This window comes from Drosophila sulfurigaster, chromosome 3, assembly GCF_023558435.1.
Source record: "Drosophila sulfurigaster albostrigata strain 15112-1811.04 chromosome 3, ASM2355843v2, whole genome shotgun sequence".
NCBI lineage: Eukaryota > Metazoa > Arthropoda > Insecta > Diptera > Drosophilidae > Drosophila > Drosophila sulfurigaster.
In genome coordinates, this window is record NC_084883.1 from 5,370,580 (window position 1) to 5,386,430 (window position 15,851).

Genomic DNA, 15,851 nt, shown 5'->3' on the forward strand with positions numbered 1-15,851 from the left:
TGGAGGAGTACTATGCACAGTGTAATCTAGAGAGAGAGAGAGAGCACTCACTATACCTATTCCCCAGCACGCAGCACTCACTCACCCAATTTGAGAGACCGTCAAAGATGCCGCGCGTGTGTTTTGGACACGCGTTTGCCGGCTTACAATGCCCGATGTTGTTGTCTGGTTGGGGGTTGTGTCTGTGTCTGTGTCTGTGTGTAAGGGTTGCTTGCAATCCACATTTACAACGAGTGTGGAGTGTGGGTGGTGCGTTGCATGCATGCACACATTCACATCTTTGCTGATTGCATTCCCCGGCTTACCTACTCACCTTGTTTGTTGCACAGCATGGGCGAAGTCCTTGCCAGCTTTACCACGTGCGGCGACTACGTGCCGAGGTATTGATGTGGGTTATTGTTATAGGCCTTTTACCGTTATTAACATTGCGCACAAATTGGTATAAATTCTGCGAAAACGCACGACACACACAGAGTCCGCTCCTCCTCACTCCACAGTGTCCACAATGGATCCACCACATCCACCCGAACAGGTTGTAGGCGCAGTCAAGGATAATGGGCGCAGGCAGGACTCATGCACATGCTGTGATCCCGCTGGGGGTTGTGGTTCTTGATGAATACTACAATACATATACACATGCGAGTACTATACGCAGACGGGTTGTCTGCACAATTGTTCTTCGAGTTGCGACTCAACTTCAAGTAGACGTTAAGGAGCGAGCAAACCCGAAAGAAGCCAGCCCAGAGCTACCAACCAACCACACGGCATACAACGCACTGAGAGATGTGTCAAGCACTGGTCACAGTCACCGGGATGCATTCATCTTCTTCGTCCCCCATGAATGCATGAATAATAAGTCCGCACTCTTGACAAGCTGGGAAATACTTATAAGCACTCTGATAACTTAAGGATATTGATTTTGATCAAAGACAAAGCTGTTTACTTGATTGAAAGCTAAGATACCATGAAGGTTGTTAATATAATACTGATTATATTCTAATACTGATTACTTCAACATAATACTCTATTTTTAGTTTTAAAATTATTTCATATCATACCAATTGAACTCATCATTAAAACTTTGCCTTACAAACAAATTTCTGTTAATTAAAAATTTGTTTTATTAAAAATTTGTTGATCATGAAAATGATATTCTGCAGACTTAAACACCGCTGAAAGATTGTTGTATTGTGCTTCATCTTGAGTCCCCCGTTGACTTTTCCAACTTTGATAATTTATCATATGGAAGTCTCCTCAGTTCCATACTCCAAGTAATAGACACCTCAAAGAAAAGCGAAGGCGTTTCATTATGTCTAATACTTGTACCATTAATTATTTTATTTAAAAGTAGAATCAGTTCCATTTTCTTTGAGCATTATCCCAGCTAAGATTTTGTAATTTATTTTTATGTACTCGTACCTCATGCTAGGATTACCCGTCACTTCCTTTAACAGCAATTTTTGTTCTCACAGCCTGCGTTGACATTCCGTTCAGTTTCTTATGTTAACTCATCTTGGGAGCTACGCCCTAATTCCAGCTATTTTTTAACGGACTTTTCTTCGCTCTCTCACTCTCTCATTTTTATTTTTTCCTCCATTCGAATTTTTCAAGTGATTTAGTGCAATTAGTATAATTAACACAGCTCGTAAGATGAGACTAAGGCGACATTTGACAATGAAATGTGCGCCACATGTCTTTAACCAAGTTTCTGCGCTGTGCTGTGCTGAACCTGAAACTGAACCCCGTAACCGAACCCATACGATGGATGCTTAAGCCGACATGTGTTGCCGCCTTAAGTACCCAAAATGATTCCCCGGAAAGAGATTCCCTCAAACAGAGCAGAGCTCAGTGTGAAATTTGAAAATAAAAAGAACTTCAAATTATTTATTTTCCCATTGAGCGAAGGATGTGCTCAAGTCCTGGAGAGCTCGGCACATAAAAATCTCTCAACCAAAAATAACTCAAAGAAAGTACAAATTGCGTGAGAGGTATAAAATCATTTAATTAATTAAGCTTGCCGTTTTATAAATGGTATAAAATCTTTTAATTAATTAGAGCTACAACTGTTGTCTTTAAATAAGATTTAACAAGTCATAATAGTAGGGAAAAATCTGAATATAATTTTATATCAATATATGTATATATTGAATATATTTGTTAATATACATACATATTTAATTTGAAATCCCCAATCTTAATATTCTTGTATAAAAATAACATGAATTAATAAAAATTGCAATTTTGAAGTCCACATATATTACCTCTTATTAGCATCTTATTTTAATACCTTGTTTTACTAAAAATATAAACTATATTGTATATTTATATTTAAGTTATATTGAATGTAATATTTAGCTGCATCATCATCTTGATCTGATTAAGTTGCCTCCTTTTATTTTATTAGTTCATGTAAATTTCATTAATGTAGCAGACAACTTGAAGCTTGTAATGCAACTGGCAAACTGAATTAATTTGAAATTCGGAGATATGTCTGACGTTGCAAGAGTGATGATGTTTTGAGGCAATGAATAGTGAAAACATTTTCAGAAGGCCACTCGTCGAGTTGACTGTACAAACAATTGGATAATTGGAAGTGCTGTTGTCCGATACGTTGGTAGCTTGTCATTAAATAGTTGCGCAAATTGCAAGAGTTGAAAGTCAGCTGCAGATAGGCGAAGCACTTGTATGGGGCATGCGGCATGTGGCATGTGGAACGCAAGTTTCCTGTGCGTCACAAAAGTCAACACTTTAGAGCAATTCTGAGCAATTAACATTGACAGTAAATATGGAATTTGTGCAATGCAAAGTCCAAAAATGCCTACGAGGCAAAGAGGTAAGAGTAGCATGCTCAGGTATCTCTAGACTCCACCTGAGCATTTGGGCTGGGCACATCCTGCAGCAAAAGTCAACTTCATTTGCAAGTCAACAGGCTGTGCAGAGCACTAGAGAGAGAGAGAAAGAGAGTACAGAGAGGTAACACATCAGCAGCATTCATCAACATTCACAGTGAAGACTACAGGATGTTACAAGACAGTGCAGTCTGCTTGTTGCCAGTGTCGTCTACCATCAAAGGGGTTAAAGAAATCTGAATAAAAATAATCCATTCAAATTATAATTACCAGCAATGAGTTACAATAATATCAACTATTAAGAGCTGTAAATAAAAAATATTTGTTTAAGATCTTCTTTTTCTTTGTACCCCTACGCAAAGATGGAGTTTTATCTACGTCCCTGAGTCTGGCAAATTTCGAAGTTTACCATAGTTGAAATATCTTTCTTTGCTGTTGTTTCACATAGGCCTGAACTGAGTTGCCGGCATGCGATGTTTGATTTGCTTTGGCATGGAAAAGGGGGACAGCACAGTAAAGGACAGCATGAGGAATGGAGAATGGTTGGGATCGGAACCAGGACGTGTGCGTGCTTGTCGGTGACAACTGGAAATTAGTTTAATAGTCCAACTGTCCAACTGGAAGCAGTTCCATGGCTAAACACACACATTTTGTTGATAGTCTTAGTTATGACATTTATTTTTTTAGGTACACACAAATTGCTTTCGTTGTGCAACCGTCGCGTCGTCCCCCTTTGGCTTTTGTCCTTTCTCTCTTCCCAATACCAATAAATATGATACGTGCAACTGTTAAATTAAGCTAATCATATACAGCATGATAACCATAATCAACTAGTAGAGTCTACATTTGTATAGAAAGAGAACGCCCAATGCATTTCGTATCCTAAAATTACACTTCGAATTCTAAGATAATGACATATTACACTCATTATTCTGGGCTTTATTTATCAAAAAAATATTAATGGGGTGTTTGTTGTCATAAGTTATTTAATATTATTGCTTTTTCATTTGTTACGTATTTAATTGAAGGTCATGCTTATTTACACTCGGGCCTGCCTATATTTAGGTCAATTGAGTACAATGCACGTCAATAAAGTAAATATGTTGAAGAGTAATTGTTAGAGACGTTATACGCTTTGTTTTCTATAAATTTATAATTATAAAATGTAAACAATCATTTGACAAACAAATTCCAGTTTTGTCTCTTAAGATTTTATTTAATAAAATTAAAGAAATAATTTTATGTGGCAAGAAACGTCTCATGCTGTCGGGCGTTAGCTGCTTTGCTTGACAATCTGGTATATTGTGTACTCTACGATATATTTGATATAGTCCAAATGGTATATCGATATACTATTACATTCCAAATATATAGTTGGTATATTTATAAAGAAAATAATCTTATATATGTATATGAATTTTGTATATATACAAAGAAATAATTTTATCTGCTTTGCTTGAATATTTTGTATATTTTATGCTCTATGGTATACTATGTACTATATCGATATACTATTACATTCCAAATATACCAAATATTAAAGAAATAATTTTATCTGGCGGAAACATCTGCTGCTGTCGAGCGTTAACAGCCGTGTGGTATATTATTTACTCTATGATACATTTTGAATTTAATAGTATATAGATATACCAAATTGTTTATCGATATACCAAATTTAATAGTATATCGATATACCAAATATAACCTCCGGTGCATTTTAATATTATTGTTATATGAATTTGGCATATTTTAAACATAATACAGTTCTGTTTTGATTTTATTAAAAATGTTTAGAAAATCTTTCATAGTAGATCACACTTACCTGTTTTTATTAATACTGTTGCTTATTTATTTAAAATTCAATTCACAATTCATAATTACATTACAATTCTAATCTTTATTTAATTTTTAAAGCGATTGTCAAATCAATTTCAAGTAATTAAATTCAATAATTTTGTTTTGAATATTATTCCAAGAAATACTAATTATTTCACAAACTCAGTCTTAACAGTAACAAAAAACAAACCGATTTTCGTAAATTTCCTTGTTTTATTATTTTTATATCGCCAATTATTTTAGAGCTGTGTTGAAGTTTCGACAAATAACAACACACAGACATTTTAATATTATTACGATGCTTTGTGTAGCGCCTGTGAGCAGTCAATATTTAATTGTAATACAATAGCTTAGCAACCATAAACAAAATGCCTAATCAAATCAAAGTTAGAAACTGAGGAAATTTAATCGCTTGATAGGCTTACCCCCTGCACAGATCCGTACCCCTCTTCCCTGAGGGGGCAATCAGCTAACCAATGGAAAAATGAAATGCGCAATGAGAATTTGTGCGACATCAAACGAATTTCCCAGTTAATAAATCTCATTCACAATTGTACCAAATACGTAGTGCTCTCCATTACACTGCAAAGTGATGCTATGTAACAATGCGGCACGGGCATTGTGCCAATAAGATGAATGCTAATTTAGTAAACGCAACTGGACAGATATGGATTGTAAAATGCGTTTCGTTTTTAATCCAATTTGCATATAAAATGACACAAAGCCCGCTAAATGCAACCCTTAATAAGTCACCAGGGGACTCGAACGGCGGTCGAGCGAGCACTTGAAAAATATTGTCTAAATCCCAAAAGCAGCCCACAACGCACCACCAAGGCCACCATCACCATCATGATGAGGCGATGTTTCCACCACTTTACAATTGTCAAGGTTGGGCTCTATTGCTTTCTCAACCATTGTCAACTATAAATATGCCAAAGTTTCTGGTTACCATGGCCCATTGGCTCAACCCTCCCAGCAACAGAACCAAAAAAAAAAAAATTTAAGTATTGTCAATATTAGTAAATATTAAAAAATTTAGGGTTGCCAACGAACTTTCTGTGGGGGGTTGCTCTCTGCCTAATGAAATGCTAAATTTCTGTAAGCCGCAAGTATTACAGTATTTTCAAGGTTCGTATTACCCTTCGTAATTCTCATTCTCTGTGTTCTATGCCAATTTTTCACTTTCCTTTTTTTTGTGCTATATATTGCGACGTGTGTAATTTTTTATTAAAGACATTAGTCAAATAAGTGCATATTCCTATAGTCGTATGTTATATTCCAATAGACGGGACGATCTGGTTCTCATATAACGCCCGCTGGGCATTCAACACATTCGAACACCCGTCGCACCACCCCCCAAAAAATGACAAGCAACAGAGTGCGTCATTTGTTACGTTTATTATTGTATTTTTTTAATTTTTCGCTTACTCAGAATACCCTGGAATACTGCACAAGGCAACGAGGAATATGAAATGACGCCATTTTAATTTTAATTACAACATATTCAAGAACAATTTCAATTTTAAATGTACTTTTTTATTTAAACATTCATTTCTAGTCACATTCTTTAAACTGTTTTTGTTTGCTACTTTTTGTAGTATATTATGGTATTATATGATGAAGAGCGACTTCAGTAGCTAATATTGGTCAATGCATGTGAACATTAGAAATTAGTTCCCAATGAATGACATGCTACTCATTCAATTTATTACAAAAACAGCTAATAAATACCGACAAGATATGGGTGCACTAAAACAACGAATTCTGCCGATAGACAATCTGTCACAAAATGGTAGTAACCAAATATTATGATTACTCCTCTGAATTACCTTCTAAATGCACCTAATGTTTTGGAACATATTTTTTATTTATGTATGCAGGGTATCGCACAGTCGTGCATGGCAAGTCGTTAAATTGTTCTTGTTTCCGATATAAACGGATTTGGTTACGTGGCACTGGCACTTGCCTGGAGAAAATTAAACTTTTCGCTTCGCTTTTGTGCAAAACACAAAAACATTTTATGCACTTATGACACTCGCACCGCCCCCTCACATCTCCCCTTCCGCTTCTCCTGCATCACTCCATCATGCAAGCTTGCAAAGGAAACTAACCGAGCCACCCTCAAACAGCCCTTTTCCTTACTTTTCACTGACTTTTTGTGCATGGACCGAGCCCAGTTTTCTTTTTTTTTTCGTTATTGTAATCGTAACTCTGTGCTCTATATTGGCTTCATTTTTAGTTACTCAGCTGTTTCGCAGTTCTCCCTTTTTATTGTTTGCCACATCCTCATGCTACGCCGCCACATTTTAAGGGCAGTTGCAACAAATGTGTTGCTGGGGTTAATGTTGCGCCTGGATATATCAGTGTCTGTTTCAGAGTATTTCGTGTATTATTGTTGTCACGATTTGCACATATTTCATAAATTCGGGCATATTGCTAATTTGTGCTCTAAATTTGTGCAAATGTGTATTTATTTGGTTAGGTTACGGGTTTTGGTTGTGACGGCTTTTTATTGCATTTATTGTTTCCTATTTATCAAATTGGATTTTCAAATGGGATTCACGTTTCAGCTTATTTTGGTTTATGCGATTTGTGGTTGCATTTGTGGCATCAACAGAGTTTCCCGTGTTGGCAAACATCGCTAATCCATGACCAAAATCAAAGAGACTGCATTGATCAGGTCAATCTGTCAGCATAATTGATATTTCTTTGTGTTTGAATTCATATTTTAGTTCATAAATCAAAGCCAATTTAAACCGAAGTAGTTTTAGTTAGCTAAACTTCTAGGCATTTCTTGGAAAATTAATAATTCCATATTCATTGTGATAACAAAACATAAAAGCAAACCCAAGTCAATACTTCTTTTCACAGAAACCTTTATTTATTTACTTATCGCAAAGATATTTTCTTCCACTTATTGGAAAAATGTCCTAGAAGAAAATTTCAACTTCTGTAGAAGTACTTCAGTCAATAAGTTCAAAAATATTTAGAGTAACATAAAATATTGCTTTGCATATATAAAAGTTTGAAGAATACAAAAATAGGTTAAATAAGACAACTGTTAGTTTTTATGCTACAGCTTTTAATGTTGTACCCCTTAATTTCAACAAATTCAGCACATTTTACTTTATCAACACTTTTAAAATCAACATTCTTGTTTCTAATTCCTTACGTCTCCTTACAAATTGAAGCACTTCAACACTTTTGCAATCTGAAATAACAAAACAAAAACCCTTTGTCGTTGTAGAGGCCTAAGGTAGACTTCCCCCTTAAAGTGGCTGTTGATTTATGCTGATGGCAACGTCAACGGATTCTAGGAATAAGTACATCGATCTATTGCATTCCATGTAAATGACGGGACAACGACAGCCACAGCCACAGCCACAACCGAGCCAGTTGTCAGCTGTGCTGTTGTGTCCCTTTGACAGGACAACGGGACTGCAGCTTGCACTTCCTGTATTTGCTGCACCTTTTGTGTGCCCGAGGACAACCACCAAGCAAAGGGCCATAGACTAGCGTGAGGTCTAGTCCTGGCTCATTTGACTGCCTGTCACAACAGAATGTTAATGTCCATGGCATATTAATGGTTTTTCGAAATTATCCTTTTGCCACATTGAGAAATTATTCATTTTTACGGGTGGTTTTCATATTATTATTATTGCTATTATTTTCATTATTGAGGTTTGGCTTTGTTCGAGTTCAACAGCTGATGGACCCTCTACCTGATTACAAAACTAACGTGAAATTTGTTTGGGAATCCTAGAACAATGTTAATCTTCAAATCTTGAGCTCTTCAGCCATTTGTCAAGGGGCGCATCAGTTTGTAATTCTATACCCCGACTTATAGCTCAACTCTACCCCTAACTCTCGTCCCATACCTATGTACATATGTATGTATATAGCATAAGTGCGTGTTTCTAACACTTTGTTGCAGATTTTGTGCATTTATCATGCATGTGGTCGGACGTCGTGTCGTTGTCTCGATTTGGAAATTGGAGTTGGGACTCGGATTCGGATTCGGATTGGAAATGGGATTGCCGCAGAAAAAAGGGGGAACTGGAACGCGTGCCGTGGCATGTGGCTTGGGTTTTAGTATTAAATTGTTTTGCGGTTGCTCTGATAATCAGGACAATTGTACAATATATTTTATTGGACGGCTTGAGCCTCTAGCTCTTCTTTATTCTTATTCTTCTCCCCAAAATACTATTCAGTTCTTGAATTTTACTTAAATTCAACTTATATATAATTCAGATGAAATATTTACTTCGATTTCATGTATTTATCAAACCAACTGGAGGTAATTTCACATACATTTGCCGTAAAATGTATATTGCCTATAAACATTTAGTTATACAACAAGAAATAACAAAAATATATGAAATCATTTTATTAGAATCGTCTCTACATTTGAATATATATTATTTTATTTTCTAATATCTTGAAAGTATTTCCCGTCTATCAAAGATTTACTGAGTTTATTTACTTGCTCATTCGATGGCACTTTGCAACTCTGAACTTATCCAACACTTAAAACTGCAAATGACCAAACATTTGTTTGGACCGAGTGCCCTCTTACCTCAACCGTTATTGATCAAATTTGTTGGCTTCAAGATATATGGCCCCGAACCTTAGTGCTACTCATAAAGTACAAACAGAGTCCGGTCAGTGCCTATGATAAATTTGGCATTTCCGCTTTGGTAACTAAGACATCGAAAAGCAAATAAAGGAATGGATTCTGAAGTCGCCCCCCTAACAAAAAAGAGAAATAGCTGCAATGCATACGTCATTTAACCCCTTTGCGCCATATTTTTCATAAGCTTGGCCCACTTGGTGGATTCAGTGTTTGGGTGCGTCTGCCGTGGCTTTTTGCTATACAAATTCCCTTCCAAGGGGTGTATTCACTATAAGCGTGAGTATGTCAGACATAAAGTTGTAGATATAAATGGGATATACTATATAAGAAAAATAACAAAGACAATCTTGATTTACAAAATGTTTTACAAATATCTCATTTTTTCCAGTTTGGAATACCAAATAATGATGTAGAGAAATGAATTTAGGAATGAAGTTGAAAAGGTAAATTGAGATACTATTTAATTATCTTATATTATAATAAAAGAACCTTGACATATTTTTATTACGATGAATGTTCAATAAAGTGCCAGGGATCAACTAACAAAAATTAATATGCAAAAAATCCGATATTTAGTTTTTCTGTCGCACTGCTATTTAAAAATTCACATCTGTATGTAATTGAATATTTATTTATTTAAGAGGTTAGTTATAACTAAAATTAATACTAACGCTATTGGTAAAGCTATGGCAGCGAAGGCCTTCAGCTTTTGTGATGGTATAACCTATTATTATTTCAATATTTTTAGTAAGTTTGTCCGCTTGGACATAAACACACTCACCATTATATAAAAGGGTATTCAAACTTCGTTGTTTCCATCATTACATTTTTCTCCAAATTTTTGTTATTTTTTTCTGGTTTGACAAGTGTGCTAAATTTGAGCAGGCCAAAAGGATGCGTCGTCGTCTGGTGAAGCTGCCGATGCCGTTGCCGTTGCTGTTGCCGTTGCTGTCCTTCGGTTGATAAAATATATGCGAATGGGGGCGGCCCGCATATATAGAGACATTTATTGATAGATAGCAAACGCATCGCTTGAACCCTTTTACATTTGATGAACGTATCGAATTCCCCATATTGCCAAAAGCTGCTAAATTTATGGCTCTTTGATTTATTTTAACTTTTAACACGCCCAAACAAATGCTGCCAATGAGCCTCGCACTCTGGCAAAAGAAAGCGTAGACGGGGTGCGGTAGACGGGGGCGTGTCGAATTTTACTGGGCAGTAATGCTTTTTGTTGCTATAGGGTTGCCTATAGGGTTGCCACTCTGAACTTTGTCTCACAAATCTTGTAAAGCTGTTTCGAATATTTATGTTTGACTTATTGAATCTTTAATTGAATGCCACGAATACACCATCCAAAAAATCTGACTTTACTTCAATATATTATACATAGATATATTCTATTAAATTTACTGGAAAACTGTATTTCTTATTTTATAGTATAAATCGAAATGTTTTGACAGCATTTTGCGACTCGTGATTTAATATTTTAACATCAAGAAAATATTTTTAGAACACTAAATTCTTATATTGTTTTTAATATCTATTTATATAATATTACACTTACTTATTTATTTTGAAAATTCATTAATAAAAAGCTAATAAAGTGATCTAAATTATAGACTATAGAGTATTTTTACCGACTTTGCGTTAAATTGTTTACTTATTTATTTTTGTTAGAATATTTATTTAAAGCATATAATTTTGAATATTTAATTAAATAATTCTATGGAATATAATTGAAAGTAATGAAAATAATTTAATGGAGTATAAATAACTTCAACTTAACTTAGACTTTAACATCAAATGAGATAAAACACAAATGTAATATTTAAATTATAATAGATTCTTGGGTTCTTTATTTATCAGCTCAGTATTTATTAAAAAATAAATTGTATATTTATTTAGTTATAACATAGGTTGTTAAAAATATGTAATGCCAGAAGGATCTCAAGTTCAGGTTTATTTTCCACTTGCCGATCGTTATATTATATTGTTTTTTCCATTAAACTTAAATCGCAGGATTTCTTCTTTTGAGTCTTTTGGTGCGCATAATTATGCTGTCTACCTTAAATCATTCAATTGTGAGGACGCCATGCATTAACCGCACTTCATTTCCCCCCATCCAAGTTTTTGCTCATCGTACACCCCAATCAGAAGAGAACTCTATACCATTTGCGTATTACGCTTCATTATGCAGATTTCTTGGCATTTCGATATTGTCGTGTCGACTTCGTCGTTGCTGTTGTTGTTGTTGTTGTTGTTTTTCAGGCCGCCTTATTTGTTATTGTTGCATGGCTTGCGGCTTGAAAAAATATTTTTATTTAATTTATTTATGAATGAAACGGTGGTTGGGTTTGCCGCTGCCATCAGACGCAACTGGGTAGGCTGGCAATAAAGGCAATTGCCACACACGCCCGTCTCGCCACCCATTCAACCCACTTCGACCCGCCATGGAATCGCTGGGATTTCAGTTTGCTGGTGCCTACCGCATTGTCACATAGATAAGCCGCGTCTGGCTTAACTCATAAAAAAAAGTGCCAGCAAAAGGATAATAAAACAACAACACCAGCAACACAGGGGCTGACTGGCTGACTGGATGGCGAAGGATGCAGTCGAGGCTGGCAAAAGCCAAAATCTGAACGCGTGCGGATTTAAAAATTTCAACAAAAATAAACAGCAAATAGTCATAAAAGGCAGCAGCAAATGGAGGAGTCGGCGATGGTGGGAAATATCTCCGAGAAAGAACAACGCCTCACACATGATTCCACACAGAAAAAGCAATTAACAGTGAATGATCGAATTGAAATACCCTGCAAAGAACCAATCTTAAATTGCTGTACAAATAAATAAGAATACTATTATCTAAATACGATAATGTTCACACACATATTTGTAACCTTGATTTTTAAATCATTATACTCCCTTTGAGGCATTTCAAATGTTTACACGGTATAGAACAAAAATATTTCCAAATGGATTTGGTTTGGGCAATGCTTTCAGTTCAGTTCAATATATAATGACAATAATCAAAAATTCTCAGGCTACCCATTCGGCTTTTGTAATTTGCCGCACGCCGTCGAGATACGAGATACAAGCAAGAATCGACACCGAGACGAGACGAGATGAGAGAAATGAATTTAAAAACAATTTGCGGTCGGAACACACAAAAGCAACCATGAGGTAAACCGCAAAGACAACAATTAAGCGTAACAAATGATTATGAATAAACATTTTTCTACTATGCTACAGTTACACATACTCCCATGTAGTTCATCACACACAAATCTTTGTAGCTTACTCGTTTCTATGTGTGTGAGTTGCCCTGAGAAGCGGAACAACAGCAAAAGGTGAACTCGTTGGCTGGTAATGGAATTCTGGCCGCTGGGCTATTTTTAACCGTACTATTTCCCGGTGTGATCTTCAACGAGTTGAAGCAATCATTTGTTACAACGTTTTATGAATGAACGCTAAGGTATTTCTATATTGAATTTATTCATAAAGTAGCCTAAGCTTGCTACACATTAAAACATATACAATTGAGTTAAAAATATATCTCATTTGTATTATGTATAGATAAGCATGAAAGGCACCACAGCACATGGTAACCAAACACCAAGCATAAACGAAACTGAGAAATCTAAAAATAAATCAAAAGACATAAAACAGTTGTACAGAAAAAGCAACAAAAAGCTCGCACAAATTATAAAAAGAAGAAACGTATGTGCGTGTGCCTAAGCTCAAATGAACTTTTGGTGATCTGGTTATCAACTGCCCGGCTAGCTCAGTCGGTAGAGCATGAGACTCTTAATCTCAGGGTCGTGGGTTCGAGCCCCACGTTGGGCGAAAATCAATTTTTTGTTTTTTTATTCTTTGCTTAAAAAATAATTTAATTTTTTAATATTATGATTGTGCAAGCAAGATTATTTTCATAAAATAACATATTTCTAGCAAAAAAAAATCTTTCGATCCTGCCAGGAGTCGAACCTGGAATCTTCTGATCCGTAGTCAGACGCGTTATCCATTGCGCCACAGGACCGTTGAATTTGTTCTTGGCATGAATTAAATAACAAGCAAGATTTATTTTATGAGTACTTGTGAGCTTTTGCTTGCGTGTTTGTTCTGAATGAAAAAAAAAACAACAAACAAGTAATTTAAATTGACTTTCCATTTCACAGCAGTAAAGCAATCTCGATACACGACTAATCAAATATGCTATGTTGTACCTTGGAGTGAAAGCTGTTTTGTTAAGCGACCTTCAGCTATTTGCATGCTGCAATGCACACACACTCGTGCCTCTCATATTTTCTCTCTCGTTCTTGCTCTTCCCATCTCGCTCGTATTTGAAATTCGCTTGCTGCATTGCAAAAAGGAGGTGGTCCAGTGTTTTGGCCCCGTGCCCAGCCGCAGGACAATTTATATTACAAAAAACTTCACGCAAAGCTCGTTGAATAAACAAATAGAGCAGACCGAATCGCCTCTCCTCTCCTCTCTTGCAATCGCGTCCTCCGCCTGTTCAATTCTTTGTTTCTCGCTCGCACTGCTCGGCGCCTGTAAAATATTTTCAACATGCAGTAAAAATTAGAAGAGGGGATAAACAAATACATTTATTACATGCAAATACAACAACAATGACGTCGACGTTGCCATCGACGCTTTTGTTGCGTCAGTCTCGCCAACAACTCACACCAACATCCCCCTCCTCCAACTCACTCTCCAGCCCTGGGTCGCAACGCACACACGTGACTTTAAAGCTCGTGGGATTACATTCAACGCAGTTTTGTGCGGGATTTTTGGTATGCAAAAAAGCTTAGGAAATTAATGCGCCGAAGGAAATGCATTTAAATTATGTGGCTGAATGGTTGGCTTGGCTTCGCATGAGTTTGGTTTGGTTTGGTTTGGTTTACGGGTGGTGGTGGTGGGGGTTTTGGGGTTTCACAGCCGTAGGGAGAGTGTAACCGGAGGTGTCCGTTGTGACAGCCACAGCCACCCGACAACCAACCAGACCGCCCGCCCGCCCGCATTAATTTATAATTTCACCCAGCGACGCGACGCTTAACAAATTTAATGGCGGCTTCACAAATGAATACAAATTGCAATTTGAACTTTGAGTTTTACAAATTTCGTAATTAACAGCAAAACATTTTGCATCATAATTCCTGAGCCTTGGCAAAAGTATTTCGAAATTTAATTAAGTTGCATTGGCCACGCCACGCCAGATTTGTCCCAGGTCTTACACAGCAGGGAGGCAGTGGGAGACACTGGGGTGTGGCATGGCCAGTTGTCCAACCCTTTTTCGCAAATAAAGTCTTGGGCAAAAGTTTTTTAATGCCTTTTCCAGACGGTGGAAACACATAAATTTCCATTGCCCGAGCAAACAAACATTATGCTGCAGTTTTACTTTTCATTATTTTCATTCGGTTGTGCCTTCAAACCACACTGTGCAACAAAGTAGAATAAGTTTTATTTTCAAAAGAGATCTTTTACTGAAAAAACTATTAAGTAAAGGTAAAACTTAAAAATATAACTTTAAATCATAATATCTCCAAGATAACCAATATATATTATTTAAAACTCATTTTAATGAAAACGGTGCAATTTTCTACGATCTTCGATTTCGTTAAAGGTATTCCATTGACCGGTCAAAATATGCTCGATATTACATAAATATGCGCATAATAAAGTTTCCTTTGTATGTACTATTTATCTATTTGACCGGATTGATTGTTTCTTAGTCTAACTTAATTGTAACTATTTGTTATCTCCGTACAAATAAGATTTACATATTATATATCAAACTAACGCTATATCCAAAAATAAAGCATAATAATAAACATCAAATTTACATAAATATAAAGTATTTTTTAAATCTTTAAGAATAATTTAGAGATGGTTATTATTATCTAATCTTTGTTTTTTTTTTAAGCTATTTGTACTGTTTAACATAAACGGAAAATTAAAAAGTGTTATAATCATCGGACGAATTTCTGTTATATTTATTCACCCACCGTAGATAGGAATTTTGCAAATATCGATTGATTTTTAAATATCGATATTCTAGTTAAAATATTTACCAGTGTTGCTTAGGTTTCTTAACATTTTTTTTTAATTATATACATAAAATAGAAATGTAGTTTTTAAACGCTATTTATACACATTGTTATAATTTTATGTTGCATAGTGTCATGATTGTTTTTCCTTCTCTGGGTCCTGTGCGCTGATTTGACTCACCTTCTGCTGACGTATGACATTGCAGCATCAATTGTTGAGAATACACGTAATAAAATCGTCATAACGAGTTGCAGAGTTCGACGCCGAGGTTGAGTATGAGTTTGAGGTCGAGCAGCCATTTGAGGCCGTTGCTGTTCTTGGTCATTAACGGCGTTAAGCCCTTGGCCCCCTTACTCTGCACCGGAAGGATGTCGTGGCTGAGTGACGTGTGTGTTTGCACAACTCACACACGCACACACACACACAGGACACCCAAACCATTACAAGAGGCAGCATTCATCCTTGCTGGCATTGTCATTAGC

General features: G+C 36.1%; 1 long non-coding RNA gene and 2 other non-coding genes across 4 annotated transcripts; 2 read left to right on the plus strand and 1 right to left on the minus strand.

Moving 5' to 3' along the window:
* Positions 1 to 12,190: 12,190 nt before the first annotated feature.
* LOC133842627 (uncharacterized) lies at positions 12,191 to 13,180 on the plus strand. Of its 2 annotated transcripts, none has more exons than XR_009894413.1 (3): positions 12,191 to 12,501; positions 12,571 to 12,793; positions 12,895 to 13,180. It is a non-coding gene; the product is annotated as an uncharacterized LOC133842627 (long non-coding RNA). The 2 variants fall into 2 exon arrangements; XR_009894414.1 differs by having other exon boundaries at positions 12,908 to 13,180.
* On the plus strand, positions 13,092 to 13,164 carry Trnak-cuu (transfer RNA lysine (anticodon CUU)). The gene has a single exon. It is a non-coding gene; the product is annotated as a tRNA-Lys (tRNA).
* Positions 13,181 to 13,284: 104 nt separating the features above from the next.
* On the minus strand, positions 13,285 to 13,357 carry Trnar-acg (transfer RNA arginine (anticodon ACG)). The gene has a single exon. It is a non-coding gene; the product is annotated as a tRNA-Arg (tRNA).
* Between the last annotated feature and the right edge of the window lie 2,494 nt (positions 13,358 to 15,851).